This window comes from Mobula birostris, chromosome 22 (genome assembly GCF_030028105.1).
Source record: "Mobula birostris isolate sMobBir1 chromosome 22, sMobBir1.hap1, whole genome shotgun sequence".
Taxonomy (NCBI): Eukaryota; Metazoa; Chordata; class Chondrichthyes; order Myliobatiformes; family Myliobatidae; genus Mobula; species Mobula birostris.
The window spans coordinates 55,378,796-55,394,427 of NC_092391.1; the positions used below are offsets into that span (position 1 = coordinate 55,378,796).

The 15,632-nt window shown below is 46.0% G+C and overlaps 1 protein-coding gene across 3 annotated transcripts in view; it reads left to right on the top strand.

Moving 5' to 3' along the window:
* mmp17a (matrix metallopeptidase 17a) overlaps positions 1 to 15,632 on the top strand; it is a 131,236-nt gene that overhangs the window by 52,574 nt on the left and 63,030 nt on the right. Inside the window, exon 1 of one of the 3 annotated variants that reach the window (XM_072240798.1) lies at positions 13,359 to 13,402. The exons of the other annotated variants lie outside the window; for them this stretch is intronic. The gene's annotated coding sequence lies outside the window, so the exon portion shown is untranslated. Of the gene's footprint in view, positions 1 to 13,358; positions 13,403 to 15,632 lie in introns of those variants that run through there. 3 annotated transcript variants of the gene reach the window in all.

Sequence of the window (15,632 nt, forward strand, 5' to 3'; positions counted from 1 at the left end):
TCAGTTTATTTGGAATGATGGTATTAAAGGCAGAGCTGCAGTCAATGAAAAGGAGCCTTACATATGCATCTTTATTCTCCAGGTGTTCTAAGGCAGAATGTAGGGCCAGAGAGATGGCATCTGTCATTGACCTGTTGCTCTGGTAGGCGAATTGCGAAGCGTTGAGGTTGACCGGTAGGCTCGGTAGGCTGTGGTTGATGTGTGCCATAACCAATCGCTCAAAGCACTTCATAGCAATTGATGTCAGAGCCATAGGTCGATAGTCATTCAGGCATGCTACCTTGCTCTTCTTCGGCACTGGGATTATCGTTGCCTTCTTAAAACACGAGGGGACCTTAGACTGAAGCAAGGAGCAGTTGAAGATGTCAGCAAACACTCCAGCTAGCTTGCTTGCACAGGATTAGATGGGCTGAAGGGACTGTTTCTGTACAGTACTTCTCTATAACTCTATTTTACTGAGATGCAGCGTAGAACACACCTTTCCAGTCCTTCGAGCCATTCCAGCCAACGGGACTGGAAAGGAAAGAAGACACCAGAATAAAGCCTTCTCCACCTATCACCTCCCCACTTCTTACCTCATCCCTCACCCACCACCTTCCCCTCACCTGCTCCCACCTATCATCACTCAGCTTGTGCTTAAAGAGGGGTGAAAATCTCTGATGAGGGATAATCTGTATCCTGATTCTGAATCCCTCACCCATCAACCATCAGGCTCCTGAACCAGAGTGGGTAACTTCACTTGTCCCATCTCAGAACGTACTCTATTGATTGCTGACGTCAGATGAGAGGTTGTTGTTGTGGCACCTTTCAACTTGCTATATGCTGCCTCGTCACCACCTTCGATTTGTCCAACAACATTGGTGTGTCATGGTCTAGACTGAACAGTGGCAGGCATCCAAATTTCAGCAATCCAGTTCCCCTGTGTACACTGTACAAAACAGATTTTGCTTCCTGAATACCTTTGGCTGTATCTTATGGATTTTGGGCTGCTGAGCATGAAAATCACCACAAAATTTCCCTATCATGCAACATCTTTATAAAATCGCCCATATTAGTTATTCCAATTCATAATTCAAGTCAGAATAACTGATGCCAATATTAAGGAAGGCATTTTTGTTGGTCCACGAATCAAACAGGTCATCAGTGACAGGCAATTTGAAGAACTTCTAGTGGGACCAGAGAAAATTGCATGGAAGGCATTCAAGGATGTTGTTGAAAATTTTCTTGGCAACTACAGAGCACCAAACTACATAAAACTATTTGACAACATGGTTCAAGCAAACAAAACCATATAATGCAACATGTCACTAAAGATTCATTTCTGCATTCCCATTTAGACTTCTTCCCAGCAAATCTTGGTGCTGTCAGTGACGAGCATGGTGAAAGGTTTCACCTGGACAGTGGGGTCATGGAGAAACGGTATCAGGGCAACTGGAATCCATCAGTGTTGGCTGATTATTGTTGGACGCTGAAGCAAGAAGCCTCAGACACTGAGTACAAATGAAACTCATCAACAAAACATTTTTAGCTTAGTTGAACTATTACAAAGCGTCAGCTCTATTATGCAATTAAACACATTATAGTCATTAAAAATTAATTTCTTTTTTTTTTCCAAGTTACTATGTGATACAAGTAGTCTGAAGTTATATTTGTGTTCAGCTCCAAGTGGTCTATCATAAAAAAAGAAATTCTGCGGAAGCAGCACTTTCGAAAAAATTGTTGTCTAATAGTCTGGTTAGCTGCCACTGTCGCTTTTAAGACTCAGACTGCCAATTACTTTCTGCCACGTTCTTTCATGGAAAGTATGTACTTAAAGACTTCATGCTGAGCACGCTGTACTCAACCGTAGGAGTTCCATTGCTAGTTTGTGATTTCGCCTGAGCCTGACCCTGAGCCAATTCTAGACCTTACTCAACATTTGGGTTCACCGCCATCCATAGCAGTCTCGTTACATGGAGTCGTTAGCAAGCTTAAAACTTAAATATAGCATTGGAGCGAGACTTAGCCTCATAGACATAAATATATGAGTAGAGCAGAGGGCTAAACACCCAGCTTTGTGGTGCAACTGTGGTAATTGTGGAGATGTTGTTGCCAATCTAAGCCAGGTTCAGGAACAGTTATCACCTTACATCCATCAGACTCCTGAACCAGTGTGGATAACTTCACTCACCCCAACTCTGAACTGAGCCCAGGGTCCCACACCACCAGGTTCAGGAACAGTTGTTACCCTACATCCATCAAGCTCCTGAACCAGTGTGGATAACTTCACTCACCCCAACTCTGAACTGATTCCACAACAGTATGGACTCATTTTCAAGTACTCTACAGCTCGTGTTCTCAATATTACTTATTGCTTATTTATCATTATTACTTCGTTTTCTTTCTGTATTTGCGCAATTTGTTATCTTCACGGTGGTTGTTTGTCCATCTTTGTAGGTTCTGTTGTACTTTTTGGTATCTACTGTGTATGCCCGCAAGAAAATGAACCTCAGGGTTGCATATGGCATATATATAGCTAGGGTGCCTAAGACTTTTGCAAGGTACTGTATTAGTATCAGAATCAGGGTTAATATCACTGGCATATGTCATGAAATTTGTTGTCTTGTGGTAGCAGTACATTGCAATACATAATAATAAAGAACTACAGATTACAATAAGAAGTATACAGTGCTGATAAAAATATTCACCCCCCCCCCCGCAAGTTTTTATGGTTTATTGTTTTTCAATAAGGAATCACAGTAGACTGAACTCGGCTTCTTTCGACACTGATCAACCGAAAAAAACTTTTTGTGTCAAAGTGAAAGCCCACCTCTTCAAAGTGATCTATGTTAATTAACTGGCTGCACCAGTGACGATTTGGTCATGAGATATTAAAGGTGGGGGCTGAATACTTATGCGATCAATTATTTTGTGTATTATATTTCTAAGTAATTTAGATCACTTGTAGAGATCTGTTTTCACTTTGACAAGAAAGAGTCTTTCTGTTGATCAGTGTCAGAAAAAAAGCCAAATTAAATCCACTGTGATTCAATGTTGTTAAACAATAAAACATGAAAACTAACAAGGGCGGGGGGTGAATACTTTCTGCATTTATATATACAAACGTTTGTGTTTTCTACATATATAAAATTAAATAAGTCATGCAAAAAGAGAGGAAGAAGATGGAGGTAGTCTTTATTAATTCGTTGTCAATTCAGAAATAATTCCACAAGACATAGGAGCAGAATTAAGCCATTTGACCCATCGAGTCTGTTCCATCATTTTATCATGGCTGATCCAATTTTCCTCTCATCCTCAATCTCCTGCCTTCTCCCTGTTTCCCTTCATGCCCTGACCAATCAAGAATCTAGCAACCTCTGCCTTAAATGTACATAAAGACTTGGCTTCCACAGTTGCCTGTGGCAAAGAATTCCACAGATTCACCACTCTCTGGTTAAAGAAATTCCTCCTCATCTCCGTTCTAAAAGCGTGCCCCTCTATTCTGAGGCTGTGTCCTCTCGTCTTAGACTCTCCCACCGTAGGAAATATCCTCTCCACATCCACTCTATCAAGGCCTTTCAACATTCGATAGGTTTCAATTAGGTCATCTCTCATTCTTCTGAATTCCAGTGAATACAAGCCCAGAGACATCAAACACTCTTCATATGACAAGCCATTCAATCCTGAAATCATTTTTGTGAACCTCCTTTGAACCCTCTCCAGTTTTCCGTTCTAAGATAAGGGGCCCGAAACTGCTCACAATACTCCAAGTGAGGCCTCACCAGTGCTTTATAAAGTTTCATCATTACATCCTTACTTTTTTATTTGTCCTCTTGAAATGAATGCTAACATTGCATTTGCCTTCCTCACCACAGACCCTTCCTGCAAAATAACCTTTAGGGAATCCTGCACAAGAGCTCCCAAGCCCCTTTGTGCCTCAGCTTTTTGTATTCTTTCAACATGTACAAAATCACCTACCCTTTCACTTCTTCTACCAAAGTGCATGACCATACACTTCCCAACACTAATTTCCATCTGCCCTTTCATTGACCATTCTCCTAATCTGTCCAAGTCCTTCTGAAGCCTCTCTACTTCCTCAGAACTACCTGCCCCTCCATCTATCTTCAAATCATGTGCAAACTTTACAAAGTCATCAATTTGATCATCCAAATCATTGACATAAAATGTAAAAAGAAGATGGTCCCAACACAGACCCTTATGGAACACCAGTAGTCACCGGCAGCTAACCAGAAAATGCTCCTTTTACTCCCACTCTTTGCCTCCTGCCAATCAGCCACTGTTTTATCCATGCTAGAATGTTCTCTGTAATACCATGGGCTTGTAGTTTGTTAAGCAGCCTCATTGGTAACACCTTGTTAAAGGCCTTCAGAAAATCTTAAGTTCACACCATCAACTGATTCTCCTTTGTCTATCCTGCTTGTTATTTCTTCAAAGAATTCCAGCAGATTATTCAGGCAAGATTTTCCCTCAAGGAAACCATGCTGAGTACGGCCTATTTTATCATGTGCCTGCAAATACTCTGAGACCTCATCCTTAATAATCGACTCCAACATCTTCTTGAAAGATTGTTACTCATGTCACCACAATCTCTTCAGTCACTTCTTTCACAACCTTGGGTGTACACCATCTGGTCCAAGTGACTTATCTACCCTCAGACCTTTCAGTTTCCCAAGATCCTTCTCTCTAGCCATGGTAACTTTATACACCTCATGCCCCCGACACTTGGAACTTCCCTCATATTTCTAGTGACTCCCACAGTGAATACTGATGCAAAATACTTATTCAGTTCATCCAATATTTCATTGTCCCCCATTACTACATCTCCAGCATCGTTTTCCAGTCGTCCGATAATCAGTCTTTCCTCTCTTTTACACTTTGATGATGAAATCTGATGGCGGAGAGAAGAAACTGTTCCTGAATCATTGAGTGTGTGTCTTCAGGCTTCTGTACCTCCTCCCTGATGGTAGCAATGAGAAGAGTACTTTGTTAATAAGGTTTATTTTGGATTTTAAGTTTTGAATCAGGTGACAAGAGTACCTCAGTGTTATGAGCCTGAACGATTTCATATTTGCAGTTATCTGGGAGACAGAATTGGGTTCCATTGGTAGAAGTCTGCTGTGTTTGCCTCGGGGCAGGTCACCTCCTTTAACGTGTTAATCTGCGATGGCTTTCCCTGTGGTGCACTGTGGCTGTCCTTTGGGTGAGGTGTTTAATCGGTGGCATTATTCCATAACTGGTTCATTCAGAATCGGGTTTATTATCGCTGACGTGTGTCATGAAATTTGTTGTTTTGTGGCAGCAGTAACATGCAATGGATGAAAAGAAATTACTATATGACAGGAAATACACTCACATGGCCACTTTATTAGCTACACCTGTACACTTGCTATCTGATCAGCCAATCATGTGGCAGCAACTCAATGCGTAAAAGCATGCAGACATGGTCAAGAGAGTTGGTTGTTTCTCAGAATGTGGAAGAGATGTGATCTGAGCTTCTGCGGTTGCCAGTGCGCGGGGTGGGAGGTGCTTTGGGGTTCTGATGTTTCTGTCATTCATTCTTTGGGGGTTTTTCCCTGTTTGGTGGATGTCCATGAAGAGTGAGAATTTCAGGTTGTATACTGTATACTTTCATTTGAATTTGAAATGACTTTGATCGTGGAATAATTGTTGGTGCCAGGTGGGATGGTTTGAGTATCTCAGAAACTGTTGATCTCCTGAGATTTTAATGCACAACAGCCTCTAGAGCTTGCAGAGATTGGTGTGAAAAAAAATCCAGTGAGTGGTAGTTCAGTGGGCGAGAATGAGAAGGGTCAGGGGAGAATGGCCAGACTGGTTCAAGCTGACAGGAAGGTGACAGTAACTCAGATAATCATGCATTACAACAGTGGTGAGTATCTCTGGACGCAGAACACGTTAAACCTTCCAGTGGATGGGCTACAGCAGCAGAAGACCACGGACATAAACTCAGTGGCCACTTTATTAGGTACAGGAGTGTATATTAAAAAATAAGTAGTGCAAAAAGAAAACAAAAAATTACCTCTGACACCTCCACCCTATACCTTCCTCCAGTTACCTTAGAATTAAGCCCTCTTGTGCTAGGCATTTCTGTTCTGGGAAAAACTGAATGATGGGGAAGACCTGAGGGGCAAGTGACCTAACCTGCTCATCTTTCCTTGTGTTCTTGAGTTCTGAACAACATCCCTCAGATGACACTGGAAACTGGATTATCTAACTCTGATCACGCAACACAGCCACGCTGGAGGCAGTGTGGGAGAGCCTCTGCTGGTCACACTGGAATCCGCACTGGGATGGGGCTGACCCCTCGCATCGGTGCTGCTCTCCAGTGTTCACTCAGCACTGCCTTTGGTGTTTGCTTGGTGCTGCCCTCTAGTGTTCACCTGGTAAAAGAACAAGCTGGACCAGAACAATCTACAGTCATGCTACTTAGGGATTTGGGCCATATAAATTTTTCAAGCTGTATGTTTTTTCTAAAACCGAACTATTTGTGCTGGGTGCTGTAGGTAATGTGTCTTGCTCCTTGGTCCCAGAGGAATGCTGTTTCGTTTGGTTATATTCACGTGTGGTTGAATGATAATTAAACTTGATCTTGTTGGTGGGAGTTTGCTCTGCAGAAGATGACTGCAGTGTTTCTTACAACACCAGCCACACCCTGAGTAAAATCTATTGACCAAAAAGTGTTGTACAACATTCCAAGGATGCAGAATCAAGAAATACAACTAAATGCTCTATCAGTAACACTTTTTCTGTGGAAAATGTTGGTAAACAATCACTGCAAAAAATGAAGAGGCGAGCGAAATCAAGGGTGAGTCCAGGCATGTTCGAGGAGAAGTCAGAGTGAAGTCCAGGCATGTTCGGGATGGAGCTGGGGCCGGGGACAGGGCATGCCGAGTGGATGAAAGTCGGAGCGTGGGAGAGACCTGTCCACCTAAACCGAGAACGAGGTTTGATTGGCCTAAGCACCAGATCGATTTGGAAAGGTTAGGTACCGGCTGACACATGGTGACCAGGCCCATGTTTCGGTGTCACAGGGCTGGGGTCCCAGAGCGAGGAACGATGTGATATTTGTACAATTTAAGTGGTGGGCCCGATGGATTGAAAAGGCAGGGTGCCGGGCCTGAGGCGAGGGTCGGGCCGATTCTGCTCACCGCCCCACGACGTTCACTCCACTCTTCGCACAACTGAGGCTGAGGCTGTAGGCATGCTTCAGCAGCTCTGGGCTCCGTGATATCTCACTCCGCTGTGTGTTGAGCTGAGGCTGTGGTCAATTCCTTGGTCTTGCTGATGTGGACTTTGAGATTGTTGCGACATCACTCGACCCATCAGGCTGTCTCACTCCCGTAAGCCTCATTGGTTTCAGATTGGTTTTGGATGACCTGAGACGGTGACAGATGCTACAGAAAATCAGGATTGAAAGGTAGCAATAGAGTGGATGTGGAGAGGATGCTTCCGTTACTGGGGGAATCTAGGACCAGAGGGTACAGCCTCAAAATAGAAGAACATCCCTTTAGAACAGAGGTGAGGAATTTCTTTAGCCAAAGGATGGTGAATCTGTGCAATTCTTCGCCACAGACGGCCCTGGAGGCTGGATGATTGGGCATATTTAAAGCAGAGGTTCTTGATTAGTCAGGGTGTCAAAGGTTACAGGGAGAAGACAGGAGAATGGGGTTGAGAGGGATAATAAATCAGCCATGATGGAATGGTGGAGAAGAGTCGATGGGCCAAATGGCCTAATTCTGCTCCTATATCCTATGGATTACAGTCAGCCCTCCGTATCCGCGGATTCAACCAACCGCGGATGGAAAATATTCGGAAAAAAAATTCCAGCAAGTTCCAAAGAGCAGAACTTGAATTTGCCACGTGCCGAGCACTACACTGAATCCACGCGAATGAAGTGATGTGTGGGCATACCCTGCTGTAGCCTCCCGCCATTTCACAGATCCTCAGTCTCCCTCCAGCACGCATTGTTCACCTGGCGTCTCGTTCGCTCGCCTCTTGTGTTGTGAGTGAGAGGAAGGAGTTTAAGGCTAGTAAGGGATGGCTGGCAGCTGTGTAAAGCGCTACAGCCTCAAGAACTTAAAGATCGCGGGAGAATCGGCATCAGCGTTCCCAGAAGAGCTACGGTGGTTGGGTCTGTACTGAACATGTACAGACTTTTATTTTCTCGTCATTATTCCCTAAACAATACAGTATAACAACTATTTACATCACATGTACATTGTATTAGGTATTATAAGTAATCTAGAGATGATTTAAAATATGCGGGAGGATCAGTGGCAGCGCCAGAGGTTTTTTCTTGCTGGTGCTACGGAGGGGCAAAATGATTCAGTGCTGGTGCTGAGGGATGCACTGTATGAGAATAAGTATTCGCAAGGCCAGACGCGTGGCGTTAAAAAGTCAGTTTCAAGCATTATGTGCCCACTATAAATGCCTCTGTTGATTCACAAGCAACAGCAATTGACAGATCTAATATAGAAGTGAACTGTTACAGTGTCAACGGCATCGGAGACAACCTGGGCTACACGGAGCATAAACAAAAAAAACAAACAGAGCATCCGAGCAACAGCGGACAACGTGAATCACGCACCAATCCCGCAATCAGCGTCAAATGCGTGCTTTTCAACTGAAAAACACAACACGAACCCACTGCTATTCACATTACATAGACAGCAATGCCAAAAGACACACCGTTATTAAAGTCAAATAAGGCAAACAACAGATGCAAGGCTTTACCAGGAGTTGGACAAATCGTACTCTGACCATGCAATACCTCAATTAATTGAATTTAAAACAAAAATAAACAGAATCACCACTTAGAAGTCTAAGCAAAACCAATAGGCTTAATAGCAGTAAATGTAATATTTTAGGATTTGCAGGAAACATAAGGACTATGGGGTATCCACCATAGAATAATAATAACAATAATCAGCATTAGTCTTGGCCCAAATTTTTAAAAAATCAACTGCACTCACCATTAATGTTTTCAGAGAAGCACAATCCGTCTGTTGTTGTGATTGGTGGTGAAAGAATCAATGATTTTCTGGATGTCAAGTGCTTTGGTCCTCCGGCTGTTTATGGCCAACAGGGCCAAGTTGCTGTTCCGAGCATCGCTGCTGCTATTCCTTAAGTAGTTTTTGACGCATCTGAGGCAAGAGAAACTCCGTTCACATGAGGACCTATACTGACCTATACACGCGTTCTTATCAATAACACACTGGGCAAGTGTCTGTTCAATGCTTTTAAGAAGCGACTCTGCGTCCAACCCTTCTGCTGGAGTGAAGTGCAAGAATTCTTCAAGCACTGTTTCGTTATTCAAATACCGCACCACCACTGATATTTGCTCCTTTTTACTCAAGTCTTTACTTTCATCCAACATGATGGCAAAATGTCCAGCCTCCTTGATTTCTGCACTTATCTGACATCTGACCATATCTGCCATAATATCCATAATTTCATTTTGGATATCGTGATGGGTGTTTTTTGCATTTCCAGGATTGTCCTCTATATTTTTAGCTACAGTCTTATCAAACTTCCCAATTACACTGAACAGCTCAGCAAAGTTTCCCCTATTGCCAGATCCATCATTCTTCCGGTGTCCTCGCTGGGCAATGCCTTGGCACGCAGTATAGCGTAGAGACTCAACCACTGCTCTCATATACTCACGATTTTCTCGGACAATCTTTGCATGTCTTTTATCAAGCATATTTCCCAATCTTGAACCATCTTGTTTTCTCAATCTGAATTTGGCCCATGCCTCCATCGCAAACTTATGAGCTGCACTTACATGGTGGGTTTTGAAAGCTGTTGTAGCTTTCCGCCAGTTGCGGTAACCGGTGACAGTGAAGGTAGACTCAGAATGGAACCCATGTCCTCCACACAGGAAATGCCTGCATGCGAAGCAGAATGTAGCATCTTTTGTGATTGAATATTCCAGCCAGGAGTACAGGTCAAACCAGCCACGAATAAAACTCCTTTGCTGATTGCCAAACTGTTGCAAAGGGTACTTTTTCAATGCTGGCTGACGGAGTCCTTCCTCAGGCTGCTGACTAACATCACTAACAGTATTCCCACTAGCACTAAGAGCAGCTTCATCCACGTTCTCTTCCGAATCCCACTCCATTTCTTGTTCCTCTACTTCGCCCTCACACTCCTTCGATGAACTGCTGTCGTTCTCATCCCCACTTACTCCTTTCTGCATGTCACTTTCAATTAAGACAGGGTCAGGCTGAGACACCACTGATTCCTCCGGATGAGGTCGTTTTCTGACTGAAGATCGATCCATTTTTCACGCCCGCCAAAATAATGCACGTGCCAGGCCCACGCTAGCTTGTAAAAGCACAATGTGTGTGTGTGTGTGGGGGGGGGGGGGGCATCCGTTAGTCTCGCAAGACTACGGATCTGCGCCTGGATGTATACTATCAATTTCTCGCGTGAGTGACATCACCACCTTAAGTGATCTTAGATCAGCTTAACAGATCTGAGGACAGCAACGGCAAGACATTGACAACGAACGAATAAGCAGAAGTGTAGAGTGGATCTGACAGAGTTTATAACTTTACTGCTGCGTGGGTGCTATGGTAATTGGGAACGCTGTTTCACTAGATCAACTGGAGAAACAAGCTGTATTCACAACTATACAGAGAAAGCAAAGCAGCTGCAGTTAATTTCTTGGTGGTGCTATGGTGGGGCTATTGCAATTTCTGCTGGGGCTATAGCCCCAACTAGCACCACCTTAGCGCCGCCCTGGAGAGGATGTGCATAGGTTATACGCAAATACTACACCATTTTATATAAGGGACTTGAGCATTGCGGATTATGGTATCCGTGGGGGGTCCTGGAACCAATCCCCTGCGGATACCGAGGGACGACTGTACATGTTGACTGCCCGACCACTGGCTAGACACCTGTCTGCCTCTACCCTCCCCCAGCCTGCCTAATGTCGCCAGCCAGTCTGGCTTTCACAGGCTTCCTTCCGTGACTGCAGTTGTACTCCCAAGGAGATCAGTAATTTAATAATTGAGCCTGAAAATAAATTGCTGTCATATTGGCCTGGAGGATGCCAGATGTGGATCATTTTAAAGAGGGCAGTGATTAAATTGCTTTGGGCGGCACAATATTTCAAAGAGCAGCCCTTTCTCCCGGTTCCTGCTGCCACACTGAATGTGAGGTCGGTATATTGGACCCAAAGGCCCCAGCACCGAGCTGCTCCGTGTACAGGAGTGCCTGTCCGACAGCGGGGATGTGTAGGCTGAGGACACAAGGAACTGCAGGTGCTCGAATCCAGAGCAACAGTCTGCTGGAGGAACTCAAGAGGGCCAGGCAGCGTCCGTGAGGGTCAGGCAGCAACTGTGATGGTCAGGTAGTGTCCGTGATGGTCAGGCAGCGTCTGTGAGGGTCAGGCAGCAACTGTGATGGTCAGGTAGTGTCCGTGATGGTCAGGCAGCATCTGTGAGGGTCAGGCAGTGACCGTGATGGTCAGGTAGTGTCTGTGATGGTCAAACAGCGTCCGTGAGGGTCAGGCAGCGTCCGTGAGGGTCAGACAGCGTCTGTGAAGGTCAGGTAGCATCCATGAGAGTCAGGCAGCGTCCGTGAGGGTCAGGCAGCGTCTGTGAAGGTCAGGTAGCATCCATGAGAGTCAGGCAGCGTCCGTGATGGTCAGACAGCGTCCGTGATGGTCAGACAGCGTCCGTGAGAGTCAGGTAGTGTCTGTGATGGTCAGACAGCGTCCGTGATGGTCAGGCAGTGTCCGTGAGGGTCAGACAGTGACCGTGATGGTCAGGTAGTGTCTGTGATGGTCAAACAGCGTCCGTGAGGGTCAGGCAGCGTCCGTGAGGGTCAGACAGCGTCTGTGAAGGTCAGGTAGCATCCATGAGAGTCAGGCAGCGTCCGTGAGGGTCAGGCAGCGTCTGTGAAGGTCAGGTAGCATCCATGAGAGTCAGGCAGCGTCCGTGATGGTCAGACAGCGTCCGTGATGGTCAGACAGCGTCCGTGAGAGTCAGGTAGTGTCTGTGATGGTCAGACAGCGTCCGTGATGGTCAGGCAGTGTCCGTGAGGGTCAGGCAGTGTCCGTGATGGCCAGGCAGCGTCCGTGGTGGCGTGATGGTCCGGCAGCGTCCGTGAGGGTCAGGCAGTGACCGTGATGGTCAGGTAGTGTCCATGATGGTCAGGCAGCATCTGTGAGGGTCAGGCAGCATCCGTGAGGGTCAGGCAGCGTCTGTGAGGCAGGGTTTCAAACCAAGACAACATCTGTTTCTTTCCTCTCGTAGATGCAGCCCGACCCCCTGAGTTTCTCCAGCAGTTTGCTTGTGGCTCATAATGAACATTGGTTCTCCTCCATGATTAAAGGGATTTTGAAGTTTAGATTTATTTGTCACATGTGCAACAGTCTCAAGCACATATATATGGCTAAAACTGGGTGCCTAAAACTTCTGCACAGTACTGTATTTGTCAATGTGGAGTGGAGAACAAAGGATGTTGGGAATGGTGAGGGTGGGGCGCCACGGGAGGGGTGTGGGACAGGTGGCAGAGAAGGAGTGCCAGGGGCAGTGGGCATGGGTCCAATGCAGACACACCCAGCCCTGAGACACCAGGCTAGGTCATTTGACTCCAAACAATTGGTTTATTGATCATTACAGAATGTCTCTCTGGTGCTTCTTGCTCCCTCCTCTCTCCCTTCCCCTTTTCCCAACCATGATTCCCCTCTCCATGCCCCCTTCCCACTCTCAGTCCACAATAGAGACCCAGATCAGAATCACGTTTATCATCACTCACATGTGTCATGAAAGCAGCAGGACAGTGCAGTACATAAAATTACTACAGTACTCTGCAAAAGCCTTATGCACCCTAGTGATATATATGTGCCTGAGACTTTTGCACAGGACGGTTCGTCTTTGGACTGTGGGAGGAAACCCGAGCACCCGGAGGAAACCCAGGGTCGAGGGGAGAACATACAAACTCCTTACGGACAGCGGTGGAATTGAACCCGGGTCACTGGCACTGTAATGGTGTTACGCTACCGTGCTGTCATCTCACGCAGATGGAGTTTGGACATTGTGGGGTACGCTGTCACCAATAGCAAAGGTGAACCCACACCAGGAGCCCTCGGACTCTCTCCCTGCATTACAGGAAGGTGTGGAGCTTCTGCAGAGATGGAGGCGGTGGGTTAAGTGGAGATGCCCAGGCAGGGAAGGGCTATCACTGTCCTGGGCCCTTGTTGGCGAGTTCACACCAACACGATGGTTAATGTAAAATTTGGTTTTTAAAGAGAAAATCTCCCTCCCACAACAGGCGTAATGAACTACACTACACCTCATCCTGAAACTGGTGAGAACAGTGTGGCATATTGGAGAGGCTACGGAAGTTCTTCGACAGATTAGGAGAATGGGTAAGGAAGTGGCAGATGGAATACAGTGTCGGGAAGTGTATGGTCATGCACTTTGGGAGAAGGAGTAAAAGGGTAGACTGTTTTCTAAATGGAGAGAATTAAAAAATCTGAGGTGCAAAGGGACTTGGGAGTTCTTGTGCAGGATTCCCGAAAGGTTAATTTCCAGGTTGAGTCTGCGGTGAGGAAGGCAAATGCAGTCATGAGGAGATCTGCAGATGCTGGAATTTCAAGCCACACGCATAAAAGTCACCAGCAACTTGAAGGCAAATGCAATGTTAGCATTCATTTTGAGAGGACTAGAATATAAAAGCAAGGATTTAATGTTGAGGCTTTATAAAGCACTGTTGAGACCTCACTTGGAGTACTGTGAGCTGTTTTGGGCCCCTTATCTGAGAAAGGATGTGCTGAAACTGGAGAAGGCTCAAAGGAGATTTACAAAAATGATTCCAGGATGGAACAGCTTGTCGTATGAGAAGCGTTTGATGGTTCTGGGCCTGTATTCAATAGAATTCAGAAGAATGAGGGGTGACCTCATTGAAACCCATCGAATGTTGAAAGGGCTCAATTGAGTGGATGTGGAGAGGGTGTTTCCTACAGTGGGGGAGTCCAAGACCAGAGGGCACAGTTGCAGAATAGAGTGGTGTCCTTTTAGAATGGAGATGAGGAGGAATTTCTTTAGCCAGGGAGTGGGAATATATGGAACTTGTTGCCACAGGCAGCTGTGGAGACCAACCCTTTAAGTATATTTAAGGCAGGGGTTGGTTAGTCAGGGCATGAAGGGATACGGGGAGAAGGCAGGAGATTGGGGCTGAGAGGGAAATGGATCAGCCATGATGAAATATAGAGCAGACTCGATGGGCCAAATGGCCTGACTCAGCTCCTATATCTTCTGGTGTTAATGTCTATACATTTTTATTTGGCGACACAGCTCGGTCATGGCCGTTCCAGCCCACAAGCCTGCACTGTCCGTCACACCCGTGTGACCAGTTTAATTACCGTACACCTGCCCCGAGCCTGCTGTGTCAATGACCCTTGCAGGCTTATCCCAGTGGCCCTTCCGGGAGTTTCTCCCGAATGATCGGAATTCCTCAAGAAAGCATCTTTTGGAGGCAGCACTTCTGAGCCAGTAACGTTGGCTTCGTGCAGGCAATCTCGCAGGAAGAGGAACCATCTCACAGTCACTGCTTTGGGAGACTTACTCTTTTAGAATCTGGACTTATTTTAATTAAAAGTGACACAATTGCAAGGCAGAGAAATTGTTCCCCCCCCCATGTGTACATTCATCTCTGCCTAACAGTTGCCTGTAAGCATGCAAATAAATCATTCACAATGGAGAAAAAGAACCTGGTGAATTCTTCAGTTTCAGGAAAACTCACCCCTCTATCTGCTGCCATTCAGATCCCATCATTTGCAGCCCTTTGCCACCTCCGTCCATCACCTCCCAGCCCCTGTCACTATTCCCACTCTGTCCTCCATCTGCCTGTCACTCCTCCTCACCTGAATCTACCCATCACCTCCCAGCCTCTCTCACTATTCCCACTCTCCCCTCCTCTATCTGCCTATTAACCCTCCTCACCTGGATCCACCCATCACCTGCCAGCCTCCCTCTCTATTCCCACTCTCCCCTCCTCACCTGGATCCACCCATCACCTTGCAGTTCTTGCTCCCCCTGTCTCACTCTTTTTGAACAGGGGCTCTGTCCCCTCTACTCTCTCAGTCCAGGTGACGGGTTTCGATTCGAGCTGTCAGCTCTCCCACCACAGAAGCTGCCTGAGCAGCCGAGATCCTCCAGCATTTTGTGTGTTGTTCTGGTGCACTCTGCTTTCCTGTTTCCACGCGTGGCAGCGTCGATTGAAGTTCACTCTTGTTCACGGGTACATTGGGCTCACAGTCAGAGGAGATGAGTTGGGCCAAAGGGACAGTTTCCGAGCGATACGACTCTGAGATTAACCAGTCAAAGGTGCACTTGGCCACCTCACCGTCTCCATTGTAGCTGGGAGTTGGCACGCTGGAGCAGGTGCCTCTCCAGATTGTGGGATATATCGAGGGTGAAGGGGGTACGTGAGTGAGATGCATCAAAAACTTTGCACTCAACATCAAAGTTCAAAGTAAAATTATCATCAAAGTACGTATATGTCACCATATACAACCCTGGGATTCATTTTCCTGTGGGGTTTCTCAATAAACCTACAGAATAATAACCATATAACCATACTGTCATTGGAGAGGG